At 44.1% G+C, this 16,821-nt stretch overlaps 1 pseudogene; it reads left to right on the top strand.

The window, feature by feature from the left end:
* The window catches only part of LOC142209930 (uncharacterized), a 520,021-nt pseudogene that overhangs the window by 189,093 nt on the left and 314,107 nt on the right, over nt 1-16,821 (top strand).

The raw sequence follows: 16,821 nt of genomic DNA on the forward strand, positions 1-16,821 counted from the left end.
GGGTCACCAAGTCCACTATGACACCCCAGGAAATGATACCAACACCCTGGAATGACACTGGGACAGCAGGGGAAGCATGTCTGGGGGCATAAAAGTCACTTTATTTCATGGAAATCCCTGTCAGTTTGCGATTTTCGCAAGCTAACTTTTCCCCATAGAAATGCATTGGCCAGTGCTGATTGGCCAGAGTACGGAACTCGACCAATCAGCGCTGGCTCTGCTGGAGGAGGCGGAGTCTAAGATCGCTCCACACCAGTCTCCATTCAGGTCCGACCTTAGACTCCGCCTCCTCCGGCAGAGCCAGCGCTGATTAGCCGAAGGCTGGCCAATGCATTCCTATGCGAATGCAGAGACTTAGCAGTGCTGAGTCAGTTTTGCTCAACTACACATCTGATGCACACTCGGCACTGCTACATCAGATGTAGCAATCTGATGTAGCAGAGCCGAGGGTGCACTAGAACCCCTGTGCAAACTCAGTTCACGCTAATAGAATGCATTGGCCAGCGCTGATTGGCCAATGCATTCTATTAGCCCGATGAAGTAGAGCTGAATGTGTGTGCTAAGCACACACATTCAGCACTGCTTCATCACGCCAATACAATGCATTAGCCAGTGCTGATTGGCCAGAGTACGGAATTCGGCCAATCAGCGCTGGCTCTGCTGGAGGAGGCGGAGTCTAAGGTCGGACCTGAATGGAGACTGGTGTGGAGCGATCTTAGACTCCGCCTCCTCCAGCAGAGCCAGCGCTGATTGGCCGAATTCCGTACTCTGGCCAATCAGCGCTGGCCAATGCATTCTATTAGCCCGATGAAGTAGAGCTGAATGTGTGTGCTTAGCACACACATTCAGCTCTACTTCATCGGGCTAATAGAATGCATTGGCCAATCAGCGCTGGCCAATGCATTCTATTAGCTTGATGAAGCAGTGTGTGCACAAGGGTTCAAGCGCACCCTCGGCTCTGATGTAGCAGAGCCGAGGGTGCACAAGGGTTCAAGTGCACCCTCGGCTCTCCTACATCAGAGCCGAGGGTGCGCTTGAACCCTTGTGCAGCCTCGGCTCTGCTACATCAGAGCCGAGGGTGCGCTTGAACCCTTTTGCACACTCTGCTTCATCAAGCTAATAGAATGCATTGGCCAGCACTGATTGGCCAGAGTACGGAATTCGGCCAATCAGCGCTGGCCAATGCATCCCTATGGGAAAAAGTTTATCTCACAAAAATCACAATTACACACCCGATAGAGCCCCAAAAAGTTATTTTTAATAACATTCCCCCCTAAATAAAGGTTATCCCTAGCTATCCCTGCCTGTACAGCTATCCCTGTCTCATAGTCACAAAGTTCACATTCTCATATGACCCGGATTTGAAATCCACTATTCGTCTAAAATGGAGGTCACCTGATTTCGGCAGCCAATGACTTTTTCCAATTTTTTTCAATGCCCCCGGTGTCGTAGTTCCTGTCCCACCTCCCCTGCGCTGTTATTGGTGCAAAAAAGGGAAGGTGGGAGGGGAATCGAATTTTGGCGCACTTTACCACGCGGTGTTCGATTCGATTCGAACATGGCGAACACCCTGATATCCGATCGAACATGTGTTCGATAGAACACTGTTCGCTCATCTCTAGTTACTACCATTTACCTCTCCCGGAGTTAAAGAAACGGTGTAAACCTGTCGCATTTGGCTGTCTGTGCCACATCAGGGAGGTAGAGACAGGACTATTCCCATCTGGGCCATGAAAGGCCACTTACGTTTCTTTATGCTCAAACTCCTCTTGCTATTATTTTTTCTTTTTTCATTTCCTGTTATTGCAGAATATTATTTTTTATTCTATTTAAATAGATGTCATCCTCGGCCTCTGGTGATGGGGAGTCCTTTAGAAGAAAAACATCTTCCAAATGGAAATATCTCTCCTGCAGAATTTTTGAGATTCCGCTACCTGACAGATCTGAGTAGAACACCTGCCGTCAGTATCGTCCCAAGGGTCCCGCTGATGAACCGTCTATCAAAGATGTAGTAATTTGGGTAAAGGAATATGTCCAAGACTGAACGAAGGAGCTAAAGGATTCTACATCTTAAAAAGCCCAGACGCGCTGAGCCATTTAGATCAGTATTACACTTGGATGAGGAGTTCTAAGTTCTAGATGAGACCTATTCTTCAGAAGCTTATTAAATCTATCAGCTCAGGTTGATGTTGATCCTGTGGAAGCTTCAGCATAGGGGGCTTAGGGCATTTACAGTGGATGCAAGTTGCAAAAAGCAATGATGGCTGAATGAAAGCACCCGGAGAGAGCCGTTGTACTATCCAGGAATTATTAAACTTTATTTCCTATTTCCTAGGACAAGTTTGTGAAATGGGGTTCACCACCAATAGTCTATATTGAGGTAATGAAGTTTTCTTGCTGCCTATACTACCCTCGGATGATGGATCCAACCTACAGGATCCGATGGACAGGAGGGCAGAATGCTTTCTTAGGTGATCTTATTCAGCTGCTTCTGACCATTGCTCTGTTGGGGTCACTTCCAGTGAGGGAGCTATGTGCGGATCTTTCCCAGTTATGGAAAGATATTGATTCCGGAGTTTCCAGAGATGACTTGTTGTCCTCAATGAAGAACATTTGTTTAGGATCTGATTTTATGAACAAAGCTTCCATGCGGAAGGTCAGGTTATCATCTGCTAGGAAGTACTTCAAAAATCAGTTACGGAAGATCTGCAGAAATATGTATTGAAGGAGGTCCCAGTTCTTCATCGAGGGTCTGGCATCTATTCTCCAGATTTATTGGTGCCAAATTCTTCAGGGGACTGGAGAATGATAATCAACTTAAGATACTTCAACAGACATAGCCTCAAAAGAAGACTCCGCATGGAGACAGTAAGATCTGCCATATCCATTCTGCAACAGGGACATTACATGGTCACACTCTAGATCTCAAGGACACCACAAAAACCACACTCGCCAGTCTCCGGTGCTCTAGTATGTTAGGGGGCATTCACACTACCGTGACCGTTAGCAATGTCCGTAGCAAGATTTTAGCAATGTACACTAAATAAACCATCAGAAATCCATTAAAATTTCCATTCATTTCAATGGGATTTTATCTTGTGTCCATTTATACCCAAGTCCGTTTTTTTTCCAGCGGACAAAAAAAATCCTACATGCAGGACTTTTCTTTCCGTTAGAAAAAACAGACGGATGTGTCTGTTATTTTTTGAATGTTGAAGTCTGTTTGTGTCCATTACAATAGGTGTTCGTTTTTTTAAAAAGAACACCTTCATAACAGAATCCAACGGTGGTGTGAACCCTTCCTTACAGCGCGTTCTGGTCCGCTCTGGTGTTTTCATGTGGCGGAAATTCTCACTGCACTGAGACGTCCCGTGTCCCTTTCCTGTGGTCGCTGATTGGCCTCAGAGGTCATGTGCGGCAGGAACTTTCCCCACAAGAAAACACTAGAGCAGCAGGACCGGATCAAGCTGCGAGAAACCAGAGCAGCAGGGACAGGTGAGTGTTTTTGCTTAATTTTTTTTTATTTTTTCACCTTCCCTGGCCTAATATAAAAAATTGTTATCCTGGACAACCTAATGATTCCACCTTTTATAGCCATAATGCCCCATAATTACCCTTAATATAAATGATCCTCTTTATAACCATAATGCTCCATAAATAACCCCCCCCAAACAGAAAAATTCATAGTTGTACTCGCCTACCTGCGATCCTTTGAAGGACGGGGACAGAGCAGCCGCCTCCTCTTCTAGTTGTAGTATAATACATCAGCACACCAAAATTCAATGTATCAAAAACTTTATTCCATAATCTTTGTTTTTTGTCTCACTGCTGTACTTCATTTGAATTCTATAGTATTTGTATATTGTGTGACTTTTTTATATACTTGATGATTATGGTGTTATACTTTTATATTAACACCCAAATTTTGAAGTCACATGGTTTTTATTACTTTATCTGATTACACTAAATATGATAATATATGGCTAATGTATATTCTAATTTTAGATGTCATGCAGATGAAGGTCCTTGAGACCGAAACATTCAGACTTTGACATCGAATATCCAATCGGTTGCTGAATCGCTACGTATGTGATGATGATGATTGTAGGAAACAAAGTCAACTCATTGATCCTGTTACAGAAGGAGTCAGTACTATCCAGTATGATGTCACGGACTGTTATCACTACATTTCACGCCACTTCACGGAGCAGCTCGTTTTGGTTCATACTTTGCCTAAATAGCATTCGGCCTTCTATACAACATCTAGGCAACGTACGGAACGATTCTCTCATCTCATACATTGCCTACAAATGCCGGGCACTGACTATGACATCATCACAGGTCCTTTAGCTGTTCCAGCAAAGTAACAAGGAATCTGACTCCTCCCACACATGATAACATGGTCATGACATCATCACAGGTCCTTTAGCTCTTCCAGGACAACAGCAGGACGATTCCTCCTCTCCTATATATATAGTGTACAGGTGGAGGTCAGTGTGTATATATCTATATATATAATGTGTGCGTATAGTCACGGTCATTGTTAGGATTACTGAGCCACATCAACCCGCACATGCCCCAATATGCCCCTTTAGTAGCCCAGACATGGCATTGTGACCAACACACAGTGTAATGTCCCAGTCATTCATGTCCCATTTTTGTTTTTTGACTCCCCTCCTTCTAAACCCCATAACTTTTTTATTTCTCCGCTCTCAGAGCCATATGAGGTCTTAATTTTTGCGGGACAAATTTTTTTTCATGATGCCGCCATTAATTATTCTGTAGAATGTACTGGGAAGCTGGAAAAAAAATCAGAATGGGGTGGATTTGAAGAAAAAATGCATTTCTGCGACTTACTTACGGGCTTTGGTTTTACGGTGTTCACTGTGCAGCCAAAATGACATGTCCCCTGTATTCTGTGTTTCGGTACGGTTCCAGGGATACCAAATTTATATGGTTGTATTTACATTTTGACCCCTTAAAAAAGGGCGTCTTTTTTTGCGGGGCCGGGTGTACTTTTTAGTTCTACCATTTTCGGGAAATATTATTGCTTTAATCACTTTTTATTCAAATTTTTATCAGAATCAAAAGAGTGAAAAAACGGCGGTTTGGCACTTTTGACTATATTTCCTGCTACGGCGTTTACCGAACAGGAAAAATATTTTTATAGATTTGTAGAGCGGGCGATTTCGGACAAACGGATACCTAACATGTATGTGTTTCACAGTTTTTAACTACTTTTATATGTGTTCTAGGGAAAGGGGGGTGATTTTAATTTTTAATACTTTTTATAATTTTTTATATTTTTTTTTTACTTTTTTTAACATTTTTTTTTGCATTTATTAGACCCCCTAGGGGTCTTAAACCCCAGGGGGTCTGATCACTAATGCAATGCATTACAATGCTAATGCATTGTAAAAAAATCATCCTCTCTTTTGCAGGCTGCATAGACCAGCCTGCAAAAGATAGAGCTTGTAGACCGGCCGGGGAGCCTTGTAAAGGCTCCCGGCTGTCATGACAACGTGATGTCGGCCCTGGAGCATGCTCCAGGAGCCGGCGATCACCGGCAAAATGGCGGCGCCCATGTGCCGCCGGGAAAATGGCGCCTCTGGCTCCTTTGACCGTGGCGCTGGAGGGGTTAATGCCTCCGATCGGTTCGGGGACCAATCGGATACATTAGAGCCGGTTGTCTACAGCTTAAAGCAGTAGACACCCGGCGGCTATGGCGGTTGCCATAGTTACACACCCGACATGCGCCATACTATTACGGAGGATGTCGGGAAGGGGTTAAGCCCCCTCATTGTGCTCCCCGCAGTATAATGCCCCCTCATTGTGCTCCCCACAGTATAATGCCCCCTCATTGTGCTCCCTGCAGTATAATGCCCCCTCATTGTGCTCCCCGCAGTATAATGCCCCCTCATTGTGCTCCCTGCAGTATAATGCACCCTCATTGTGCTCCCCGCAGTATAATGCCCCCTCATTGTGCTCCCCGCAGTATAATGCCCCCTCATTGTGCTCCCTGCAGTATAATGCACCCTCATTGTGCTCCCCGCAGTATAATGCCCCCTCATTGTGCTCCCTGCAGTATAATGCACCCTCATTGTGCTCCCCGCAGTATAATGCCCCCTCATTGTGCTCCCCGCAGTATAATGCCCCCTCATTGTGCTCCCTGCAGTATAATGCACCCTCATTGTGCTCCCCGCAGTATAATGCCCCCTCATTGTGCTCCCCGCAGTATAATGCCCCCTCATTGTGCTCCCCGCAGTATAATGTCTTCTCCTTCTGTTCCCCACAGACAATACACAAATAAAAACTAACACTCCCCTTCCCCCACCGCAGTCCACTCTGATCTCTGCTTCCGGTGGTTTGGGAGCAGAAGGTACAATGTCACTACATCTCCTCTGCTGCTTCCAATCTGCTACGAGCAGAGACAGGGACTGAATGATCCTTCACCATTGTCCTCCATCTGCATTGTACAGGACACAGATGGGGCTGAAGTCCCTTCCTTTCCTCTTTATTACTGAGCCCATTATGGAGATTTTACATTACTGTGTTCCAGCAGCCAGAGCTGTATTACTTGTCCACTGTAGATGTATGAGGACTTGTTTTTCACGGGACAAGTTGTCATTTTTCATGGCAATATTGTCTGGTACATATAATTTATTGATTGACTTTTTGGGGAATGGTTGGGGGACAGAAAACAAAACATTATTTCCACCATTACTTTACACTATTTACAGAGCAGCAGAAAAAAAATGATCCTTTTTCCTCTGGGTCAGGTCTATCATGGTAAATAATATTAGATTTTTGTGTTCCAGTAAGAGCTGCACATGGGCTTGGGTTTTTTTGCAGATTCAGTTAAATATTTTCAGGAACTATTCTGGGGTATACTATATTGTTTTACAATTGTATTTATACCATTCACCATGTGATTTAATTGCAAAATCTTTGTCATACATAGAGGCCTCTTGGGGTATGTTCACATGGCGGAAATTGGATTCCACGTGTGAACCATACCAGGCGGCTAGCCACAATGCAGTGCACCAGCATCCCGTTGTTGCATTCCGCTCCAGATTAGGCCTGAATGAATGGGACTAATTGAAAGGGAGTCTCGCGCCACGGATGCTGTGGCTGAGTCAGTTGCGGAATCTGCGGCAAGATAGATCATCTCGCTTTTTTTTCCCACTACTAGTTAGCAGAAAAAAGAAGTGAGCGGCTCCCACTGAAGTCAATAATAATAATTTCACTTCCAGTTTTATCCGAACTTGTTCAACCTGAAACACATCTTGTTAGGTTTGCCCATCTCTAAGTAAGACCATGTAGTGACAGTGATGCAATAATACGTCACCATGTGCTACATAGCGGCTGTCAAGTACGTGTTCATTTACCCAGCCCATATCCACACAAACTACTGTAAAGAGTTATTCAGCTTCTGCCCCAATCCATATACAGAGAGAGAATATACAAGATCTACCCGTATTATCTCCTCATGTTATATCTTATTATCTCCAGGAATAGTCTATATATACATGGCATTGTATATGACTTTACATTGACTTATATTCTTTCCAATCATGTTCCTACAGTATAGGATCCTCTCAGTGGATAAGGACAAGATGGCGGAGAAAATATTACATCTCACCTTAGAGATCCTGCACCAGCTTACTGGAGAGGTGAGAGATTCTGATGATGTCACATTACATCATTCTTATCTATAGTAATAACAGATGATATGACTGGAGAGGTGAGGGACTCTGGGAATGGATGGAGTGATATTTATTAATGTGTCTCTCCATAAACAGGATTACACAGTAGTGAAGAAGACCTCTAGTGGGCGCTGTCAGGCTCCTGTATCTGAAAGATGGGGGAGAACCCTGAGCCCAATCCCGGGGCCTCTACCTCACCCACTGATACAGGAGGAGATCAATGGACAGAAGATCCTAGAACTCACCAACAAGATGATTGAGCTGCTGACTGGAGAGGTGACACTGCTGGGAATGCTGGGACATTATACAGGAGCTCTATGAAGGGATCTGCTGATGACTGTATCATTGTGTTGTCAGGTTCCTATAAGGTGTCAGGATGTCACTGTCTATTTCTCCGTGGAGGAGTGGGAGTATTTAGAAGGACACAAAGATGTGTACAAGGAGGTGATGATGGAGGATCAGCAGCCCCTCACATCAGCAGGTAATAGCCATGACTAAATACACACGGCCTCTCATTATCTGTATGGAAAGAATGAATTCAGTCCCTGTATGTGTTTCCTCCAGTTCCATCCAGTAAGAGAACATCACTGGAGAGATGCCCCAGTCCTCTTCTACCACAGGACTGTAAGGAAGAAAATGTCCTCCAGGATGATCAGGTAGATGGAGATAAGGTGACATGAAATCTTCCTCCGCCCTGTAGAAGGGCTGTGAAGGTCTCGTGGTCAGTCTGGTTTTATCTCACAGTATTAGATGTTTTGTACTTGTGTAATAAGAAAGGTGGAGATGGCAAGATAAAGATGACCATAGACATGACATGTTGTCTGGATCTTCTCACAGTTCTCTTGCTATGGAGGCTGCTGGTTGGAATAAGGAACCAACATGGTGGATTTATCCAGGAGACCTACAGCTATTTGGTCAGATAACTCCTGCTGTCATTTTTGGTGGTCATGATAATGAATGATCTTTTCTTCTCCTATAAAACATCCCATGTGACTTCTCCATCTGGTGACTTTACAATATTTGTTTCACAGCTTTTGTATCTGGGTGAAGATCTGAACAATATTAATGCTCCGGAGACTTATGTGAGGGGTGATGAGGAGAGTACGGAGGACATTCCTACAGGTGATTGCCCAGGTGAGTAGTAACTAGAGATGAGGAATTGGTTCATAATGAGCCAGTTCTTTATGAATTTTATCAAACAACCACTTTGGGTTCAACCAAACCTTAATTTTTTTTGGTTCTCCACCCACAAATCAATGCATTGCAAAAATTACTGCACATCTATTGGAGACTGCACAGAGGAGCTTGTAATAGAAGCTGTACAAAGGCAAGCCTGGGATCCTTCAGTAGGCTTCTAGCTGTCATGGCAATGGATACTGTTTCAGGGGCCAGCAATCTACCCCAAAACGGTGGTGCCAGAGGCATAGCTAATGGTTTGGCACAGGGGACAAACATATCCACGTGGGCCCCCAAGCAGTTCTATCGATATTATTACTATACAGTGACCGTACAATGGCAGATATCGGCTCTACAGATCATTTAGGTGAATACAGTGCAGTTACATTTTGTGAGTTACATGTGACGTCTGGTTCACATTTCTCGTCTCTTCCCTCTGGACCGCCATGAACAATTCTTCCAGCAGTGACTTGTCTCTGTAAAGTTTTCAGCACAGACATCTTTGACACCTGACCCACATTATCCTCACCTACATAAAGTCCCCATCCTGTTACTACCCCAATTCTAAAATATAATGTTCTGTATACATACAAGGTGACAGCCAGCCCAGCACAGGTAAAGATGGAACAATACGTTATATCCTCACCTACATAGAATCCCGATCCTGCTACTACCCCAATTCTAAGGGTCCTTCCCACTATGTAACGCAGAGTTGATTCTGACATGTAAACTCATGTCAGAGTCAGCGCTGCAAAACAGAATCCCATTGATTTCAATGTGTTACGTGTGCTAAATGGGGTGCGTTAAGGACAAAACCGTATAGGGTAAAAATAGGGATTTTCTGTTCTTCCCTATGATGCTCCACCAATGTGGATACCCCTCCTATTGACTTTGGTAAGACTTCCAATTTCTTTCATTCTATGTTCACCATTATACTGCTGTAGTGACAATTGGAATTTAGGGTATTTTAAGGATCCAGTTTTAATAATTAATATTAACAATAACAATGGACTATAAGCCAGTTTTGCCTTGATTTTTAGCCTCTGACCATTTACCACTGATGTTCCTAGAAGTACAGGCCGATAGTTTTGCACCTTCCTTTTTGAATCACCCTGTAGTAAGGACTATGTAGCAGAATACGGCAAAACTGCTTATAAAATACCAGGCTAGTGGGGGAAAGTCATTGGACCCAATTATAGTCAGTGGGATTGGTCAGACGCAGTTGGGATTCATCATAGAAACCAACGTTTCAGTTATAGTTTCATTGTATAGTTTCAATGTTTTACATCTAAATCAGATCTTGTTAAACATCACAGATCTCACACAGGGGAGAAGCCATATTCATGTTCAGAATGTGGGAAATGTTTTAAAATTAAATCATATCTTGTTAAACATCACAGATCTCATACAGGGGAGAAGCCATATTCATGTTCAGAATGTGGGAAATGTTTTACAAGAAAATCAGTTCTTGCTAACCATTACAGTTCTCACACAGGAGAGAAGCCATATTCATGTTCAGAATGTGGGAAATGTTTTACAAGAAAATCAGTTCTTGTTAAACATTACAGATCTCACACAGGAGAGAAGCCATATTCATGTTCAGAATGTGGGAAATGTTTTACAAGAAAATCAGTTCTTGTTAAACATTACAGATCTCACACAGGGGAGAAGCCATATTCATGTTCAGAATGTGGGAAATGTTTTATATCTAAATCAAATCTTGTTACACATCAGAAAATTCACACAGGGGAGAAGCCATATTCTTGTTCAGAATGTGGAGAATATTTTAGGTGGAAATCACATTTTGTTACACATCAGAGAATTCACACAAGAGGTAAACCATTGTCATGTTCAGAAATTTGAACGTGGGAAACATTCAACAAAATTTTCTTGTGGGAAGTATGTGGGAATGTGGGAAGTATTTAATTTATATTTTTTTTTTTTCAAGTATTTTTATTAGGGTTTTCAAAAGTACATAAGGGGGGGGACAGATCAAGAAATTGTGCTCACGTCACATCACAAGGTGAAAGTGAGCAGGCTAAACAATTTATACAAAGAAAAAGGTAACAATGTCGTATAAACAGGGCAGAACAATTTCTCTAGTAAGTCAGATATATAGCAGTGCAAACTGTAAGAACACAAAATAGGGAAAACATTCGGGCCGCTAATAACCCATAACTTGAGTCTATACGACTGAGACATGAGTCTCAACGAAAACGCATGTAGAGAAAGGCACAATAAGGGGATTAATTTATATCTTTTTTTTTCCCCTATCAGTATGTCTTTGGAGTCTGGGAGGAAACCCATGCAAAAACGGGCAGTAGATAGAAACTCTTTGCAGGGGGGAAGTGTATAATTTATATGGTGATTTTCATGTTTTATTAATCTTGCATGATAGAAACATTTTTGTAAAATAAATATTTTCTTTTTGCGGCGTCATATTCTAAATGCTACAACTTTTTAATTTTTCAATCGATCAAGCTTTACACGGGGCATATATTTTGCAGGACAAGCTGTAGTTTTCATCTCATTCAACATTTTATTAAACTTTTGTTTTTACATGATTTACATTTTTCTTTAGTCCCCCTGAGATGCCTTGATCACTTGTATAATACAGTGTAATACTGATATTCAGTCTTTTAGGCATAATAGTACTATGTACATGGCAGTACAGAAGGCTACAGCCAGGCTTCAGGCTGGCATGGCTACTGCAGTATGTGGAAAAATATGGCATGCACTCAGCCCCTTAATAATGAAGCAGTTGTTAGACAGTGCCAAAATAAAAAAGAAGAAAAACTGTTGACTTACAGTTCCATTTTTACGGTGTTCTCCTGGAGAGTCCTCCTGGATGCACAGGTAATGGGATCCCTCCGGCTGGAGCCGTAGCAATTGCAGTAGAGGAAAAAGGATCCAGCACCCAGAACTCTTGTAAATGATAATTGGATTAAAACTTCGCTTTTATTGTTCACATTAAAAGTTCGGACATCTCAAAGTGATCATAGCCATGATTAAGGTGACACGGCACTGAAATGCGTCGGCGTTAAACAGTACCACCTCTGCATATGGACTATATCACTTTGAGATGTCCGAACTTTTAATGTGAACAATAAAAGCGAAGTTTTAATCCAATTATCATTTACAAGAGTTCTGGGTGCTGGATCCTTTTTTTCCTCTACTGCAATGGCTACTGCAGTACCCTGCGGTAGGCCTATGGGCTGGTAGAGGGAACTCCTTTAACCCCTTCCCGACAGTAGACACCCAGCACTAATGCCCCCGGTCGTTGCCAACACCGATCGCGGGCATTAACCACTCCGGCGCCACAGTCAAAGCTGACCAAGGCGCCATTTTCCTGGCGACGCATGGGCGCCACCATTTTCCCTGTGATCGCCAACACCCGGAACAAGGTCCGGAGCGGGCGTCATGTTGCCATGACAGCAAGGAGCCTTGTGAAGGCTCCCCGGGATGTCATACGATGGATTAGATCAGATCCCCTGGAGTTCAAGACCACAAGGGGGTATATGAAATGCAAAAAAAAGTTTTTAAAAAAGTAAAAAAAAATATATATGTATATATATTTTTAAATATATTAAAAGTTCAAATCACCCCCCTTCCCTAGAACGCATATAAAATTACTTAAATACTGTGAAACACATAGACATTAGTTATCCCTGTGTCTGTAAACTCACGGTCTAGAAATCTATACAAATATTTGTCCCGTACGATAAACGCTATAGCGGGAGAATAAGTCAAAAGTGCCAAACCGCCAGTTTTGCCTCTGATAAAAATCTTAATAAAAAGTGATCAAAGCAAAAGTTATTCCCCAAAATCATATAATTTAAGACACCTTATGCATCCCTATTCACGGAAGTATAAAAAAGTTACGGGTGTCAGAATATCGCAACTGTTAGAGCAAAATTTTTTTAACACAGTTTTGGATTTTTGTTAAGGGTTTGAAATGTAAATAAAACCATATAAATTTGGTATCCCTGGAGTCGTACTGAAATATAGAATACAGGTGACATGTCATTTAGGCTGCACAGTGAACACCGTAAAAACTAAGCCCGTAAGAATGTCGCACAAATGCACCTTTTCTTCAGATCCACTTCATTCTGACTTTTTTTTCCAGCTTCCCAGTACATTATAAGATAATCCTTTTAATAGTCCCACAGTGGGGAAATTTCAGTATGTTTCAGCTGCATAGTAATACAGATACATGATAATACACTGTAAATATTACAGAAGTAGTAGACACACATATGCTGAGAAAGATATACTAGGAGTCCTAAGTAAGGGCTAGTTCACACGTGAGTATAAGGGGAGGTTTTTGACAGCGGATTTCGCGTCCAAAACCTCCCCTTATAATGGTGGTCTATGGAGACCGCCGGGCTTCTGTTCTCCGCTAGCGGCGAGCTGCTGCTTCCGCCCCCCGCAGCTCCCTCCTATGTCGGCTCATTCATTTGAGCCGACAGCAGAGGGTTAAGCCGCGACAGCGATGGTCGCGGCGGGCGGGTTTTGACAAGAGAGAGACGCGGCTCGCCGCGTCTCTCTCTGTGTCAAAACCCGCGCGGGCAGTTCACGTGTGAACTAGCCCTAACAGAGCAGCTAAGGAACAGAGAAGAAAGAAGGAGGACATTCATAATCATTAGTTCTCTGTGCGGAGTGATCTTCGCTTGGTCTGATGTAGATTATACAGCCTGGTCGCGGTTGGAAGAAAGGACTTGCGATAGCGCTCCTTCTCACACTTGGGGTGGAGCAGACGGTCACTTACAGTGCTGCCAAGTGCCATCAAGGTCTCATACATGGGGTGGGATTTGTTCTCCCACATGGAGGTCACCACGGACAGTATCCTTCTGTCACCCACCACCTGTACTGGGTCCAAGGGGATCCCCAGGACAGAGCTGGCCCTCCTGATCAGCCTGTCAAGTCTATTTCTGTCCCTGGTTGATATACTGCTCCCCCAGCAGGCCACACTGAAAAAGATGGCTGAGGCAACCACAGAGTTGAAGAAGGCCCTAAGAAGTGTCCCCTGGACTCCGAAGGCCCTCAGCCTCCTGAGCAGGTAGAGTCTGCTGTGGCCCTTTCTGTGCAGCGCCTCCAGGTGATCAGCCCAGTCTAGTTTATTATTGAGGAGCACACCCAGATACTTATAGGTCCTGACTATCGCAATACATGTTCCTTGGATCTCCACCGGGGTCGGAGCACTCCTCCGTTTCCCAAAGTCCACCACCATCTCCTTGGTCTTCCCAGCATTAATCCTGAGATGGTTCTGCTGGCACCATTCAACAAAATCCCGGGTAAGTCTCTGTATTCCTTATCGTCGCCATCAGTGATAAGGCCGACTATAGCAGAGTCATCAGAGTACTTCTGTAAGTAACAGCTGGAGGAGTTGTGCCTAAAGTCAGCAGTGTAGAGTGTGAAGAGAAATGGGGCAAGAACTGTACCTTGTGGTGCCCCCGTACTACAGATCACAGTGTCAGACACACAGTCCTGGGCTCTCACATACTGAGGGCGATTTGTCAGGTAGTCTAGGATCCAGTTGGACAGGTGATGGTCCACTCCACCAAGGTTCAGCTTCTCCCTCAGTAGCTCTGGCTGAATGGTGTTGAACGCACTGGAGAAATCAAAGAACATTATTCTCACAGTGTTCCCGGGTTTCTCCAGGTGAGAGAGAGCTCTATGAAGAAGGTGGATGATGGCGTCATCTACCCCAATGCCCGGCCGGTAGGCAAACTGGAGGGGGTCCAGAGCGGAGCTCACTAGGTGGCGTAGGTGTGTCAGGACCAGTCTCTCTAGGACCTTCATCAGGTGGGATGTCAGTGCTACAGGTCGGTAGTCATTGTAGTCCATCGGGTTGGGTTTCTTTGGGACTGGTACCACACAAGATGTTTTCCACAGTTGAGGTACCACTCCCAGCTTTAGACTCATATTGTACATGTGCATAATAATACAACACAGCTGGTCACTGCACATTTTAAGAACTCTTGCGCTTATCCCATCGGGCCCTCCGGCCTTGTCTGCCTTAATCCTCTTGATTTCCCAACACACCAGAGACTCTTTGAGGATCAGACATTCGGATTGCAAATTACTGCCAGTCGGAGGGGGTTGGGTCTTGGTGTGTGAGGGGAGGGGGATTGCTTGTGAGGGGGGAGTTGGTTTGGAGTCGAATCTATTGAAGAATAGATTAAGCTCATTAAGCCACTTCCTGTCAGCTTCAATCTGATGAGCTGCCATTTGTTTATGTCCGGATATCACCTTCAGACTGTCCCAGACCTTTGAGACTCTACCCTCCCCCATCTGTAGTTCCATCTTCCGCCTGTAGTTGGCTTTCCCTTCTCTGATCAGTTGTCTTAGTTGTTTCTGCACCGCCCCCAGGCCATTTATGTCCCCAGACCTAAAAATTCGCTTTTTCTCCTTAAGAAGAGTTTTAATCTCAGAGTTGATCCATGGTTTGTTATTGGAGAAACACCTCACCTTTCTAGTTGGTACCGTGCTGTCCACACAGAAATTAATGTAGTCTGTTATGCACTGTGTGAGCCCCTCAATGTCCTCTGGAAATGAGTCTTGAAACACTTCCCATAGAGTTATATTAAAACAGTCCTTTAGAGACTCGACACTTCCCTCTGACCAAATCTTCACTGTACAGGTAACCGCCGGTTCTCTGCGCACCAGTGGAATGTATGTGGGTCACAGATGTACCAGGTTGTGATCTGATCTGCCTAGGGGCGGTAGGGCAGATGAGTTATATGCATCCCTTACATTGGCAAAGAGCAAGTCCAGCGTTTTGCTGTCTCTTGTATGGCAGGTTACATACTGGGTGAAGCCTGGTAGAGTGGATGCTGGGGAGACGTGGTTGAAGTCTCCAGACACTAGGAGCAGGGCATGGGGGTGAGATGATTGCAGCTCGCTCACAGCAGCATGGAGGACCTCTCAGGCAGTGTCAGCTTTAGCAGAGGGGGGGACATATGCAGCTAGTACGATAACATGTGATAGTTCCCTTGGCAGGTAATAAGGTCTCATGCTCACGGCTAGCAGTTCAATATCCTTTCCACACATTTGTTTCTTAACTACAACATGTCCTGGATTACACCATCTCTCATTCACAAATATTGCGACCCCTCCTCCCTTGCGCTTACCGCTCTCCAGCGTCCTGTCCGCACGAAGAAGTTTGAAGCCCACCAAGGAGGCGAGTGTGTCCGGAGTGATTTCAGTAAGCCAAGTCTCTGTAAAAACCATCATACTGCACTCACGAAACTCCTGTTGATGTCTGGTCAGTTCATCCATCTTATTCACAATTGATCTCACATTCCCCATGATAGCCGTAATCACATGCTTGTTGTAATTTTTCCTTGCCTGTTTTGACACACCGGCCCGCCATCCATGTTTCCTAAAACGCCTGAGTTTCCTTCTTAGCTCATGTGGGATGATGAGACCATGCTTGCTGTCCTGTCCTGCAGCCATAAGCTGTAACAAAGCCTGCTTTGTGTACACACGTCTCCCCTGTGTGTGTGAAGACATTGTCCCACACAAACAAAAGGCTCAAAAGATTCCTTTGAAAAAGTGTTCTGCCGCAATTTCAGTCCAGCAATATTAGTCCAGCAGATCCAGCATACTAATGTTCCTTATAGTGATAGACAAGGAGTGTAAGATAGGAAAGGAGAGAGAAGATCAGTTTAGTTTGTAGCAGCTGAAACAAAGGCTGCCACACATGAGGGCGCACAGAGAAAAAAAATAAAATAGAATATATATAGAATAATTAATGGCGGCATCATGGAGAACAATTTGTCCCGCAAACATTAAGATGTCATATGGCTCCGAGAGTGGAGACATAAAAAAGTTATGGGGTCTGGAAGGAGGGGAGTCAAAAACGAAAATCAAAATATGCCGTCGGGGGATGGGGTTAAGAAATCAGATTCATTCATTCACGATAGTTGCGACAGGG

Source organism: Leptodactylus fuscus, chromosome 6 (assembly GCF_031893055.1).
Source record: "Leptodactylus fuscus isolate aLepFus1 chromosome 6, aLepFus1.hap2, whole genome shotgun sequence".
Classification (NCBI taxonomy): Eukaryota; Metazoa; Chordata; class Amphibia; order Anura; family Leptodactylidae; genus Leptodactylus; species Leptodactylus fuscus.